We start from the raw sequence: 2,500 nt of genomic DNA on the forward strand, positions 1-2,500 counted from the left end.
AGGAGTATTTCCCGACAGAGGCGTGGTCGGTCGCCGCTCCCCGGACGGAAAGGGGGCGTGTCTGTGACGAGCACTATAGCGAGAGAGGGCGGGGTGGTGGACAGGAAAACGGCAAAGTGGGTCAGCTTAATGATACCGTGACCTCGCCTCTAATTGGGTTTCTTGTCGACATTTTTCCTTCTCCGCGTGAAACGTATCGCCATGTGGGACCAACATATCACCACGTGGTACTTAGGAGTACGTCTCATCGTTAGAGTGAGAGTGAGTTGGAGTGAGAGAGTGAGTTGGAGTGAGAATGAGTTAGAGCGAGAGAGTGAGAAGGATAGAGAAAGTGGAATATAGAGAATGAGAGAGGGAGAATGAGAAAGGGATGAGAGAGGATGAGAGGATGGGAGGGGGAGGGGGAGAGAGAGGGGGGGAGGGGGAGGGGGATGAGAGGGAGAGGGAGAGGGAGAGGGAGAGGGAGAGGGAGAGGGAGAGGGAGAAGGAGGAGAGGGAGAGGGAGAGGGAGAGGGTGAGGGTGAGGGTGAGGGTGAGGGTGAGGGTGAGGGTGAGGGTGAGGGTGAGGGTGAGGGTGAGGGTGAGGGTGAGGGTGAGGGAAAGGGAGAGGGAAGAGAGAGGGAGAGGGACAGAGAGAGGGACAGAGAGAGGGAGAGGGACAGAGAGAGGGACAGAGAGAGGGAGAGGGACAGAGAGAGGGACAGGAAGGTAGAAAGACTAATAAACAGGTGAATGGATAGACATAGAAAGAGGGAGATAGATAAAAAAAAAAAATAATGTATAGCTACATGATTCTAATACAGTTCCAATAAATAATTCAGTGCTCCAAACATGGATAAGTTTCTGGCATTGAAATCACTCACCAAGAGCTCTTACTGTCTCCAGTCTAAATATTTGGATGACATATGGATGTAAATAAGATCTGGCAATGTGGGTACACCGGAGTTGCAATTAGAATCAACAATCAAAAATGATATATTGATGTGCGAAGATAGATGTTATAATATGGGAAATTCATCTTATGTCTGCAGTTTGTTGTTATATTTATTTACACATTTCTTTGTATATGCACGTGTATATTTATTGTTATTGTTATTGTTGATAAAAATAAGGTTATTACTATTATTACCATTATTATTATTGTTATCATTATCATTTTCATCATCATTAGTATTATCATTATCATTATTATTATCATCATTAGTACCATCGTCATCATCATCATTATTATTGTTAATATCAATCCAAGAAAGCTTAGTCAAATCTCTGTTATCATATGTTTATCAACCTGCGTACTTCTAATATTTATGCAATGCCATTCAAACATGCCTTATATATATATATATATATATAAATATATATATATATATATATATATATATATATAGATAGATAGATAGATAGATAGATAGATAGATAGATAGATAGATAGATAGATAGATAGATAGATAGATAGATAGATAGATAAATAGATAGATAGATAGATAGATAGATAGATAGATAGATAGATAAATAGATAGATAGATAGGTATATAGATAGATAAATAGATAGATAGATAGATAGATGGATATATATATAGATATATTTATCTATATCTATATGCATATCTATATCTACTTATCTATCTATCTATCTATCTATCTATCTATCTATCTATCTATATGTATATGTATATATATATATATATATATATATATATATATATATATATATATATATATATATATATATATATATGTGTGTGTGTGTGTGTGTGTGTGTGTGTGTGTGTGTGTGTGTGTAAACACAGTAACAAAGATGTAATAGCATTGACTTGAATCCACCTAATACTCTTCCACACACAAACACACACACATTGCGTAAAAAGGTGTATACAATTTGCCGCTATACCTCATTCACCTGCCCAGCCAAGCGCACATGAACACAAATACACTAAGTTCATGCGACCATGCAGGAAAGGACACGGAGCATAACTGCATGGCGATTAACTACACAAAATCGCATGAAATTCTACCGGAATTGAGTCTTTACGCCAAGTGGGTCGGAACGCGTCCATACTTATGGTATACTCGTTAAGATAATGCGCATTTTATATATCAAAATGCGTGTCCTCGTGCATGGAGCTGTTAATGACTATTGGGACTTGACGATTTTTTACAAAAAAAACAACAACAAAAAGCTTGTAAAAACACCAGGTATCCTTCTTGTTTCTAACTTTAATCATGTTAGCATCTATTTTATTATCATTTTATTATCTCCAGATCATGGCACAATTAGAAAGACCTTTGGTTTAATGACTCATCATTACTGGCCTGGGTTTTAGGCCTTTCCAAATGTGTGTTGTAATTAAAGAAGAAGAAAAAAAGAATAGATTTCTCTCACACAAACAACACTTTCTCTTTCCATCAATATTTCTCTAACTGTTTCTCCGACTCGAAATCCTTCTCTTTTTCTTTCTAAATCTTTATATCGTTACGTGTTTTAATTAATTTTCAGTTG

General features: G+C 37.4%; 1 protein-coding gene across 5 annotated transcripts in view; it reads left to right on the forward strand.

The window, feature by feature from the left end:
- The window catches only part of LOC122257935 (uncharacterized), a 239,054-nt gene that overhangs the window by 154,211 nt on the left and 82,343 nt on the right, over positions 1 to 2,500 (forward strand). The gene's annotated exons all lie outside the window — the stretch shown is intronic.

The sequence above is a fragment of the Penaeus japonicus genome, unplaced genomic scaffold (genome assembly GCF_977035675.1).
Source record: "Penaeus japonicus unplaced genomic scaffold, GWHDUDI00000001_assembly GWHDUDI00000031, whole genome shotgun sequence".
In the NCBI taxonomy this organism is placed as follows: domain Eukaryota; kingdom Metazoa; phylum Arthropoda; class Malacostraca; order Decapoda; family Penaeidae; genus Penaeus; species Penaeus japonicus.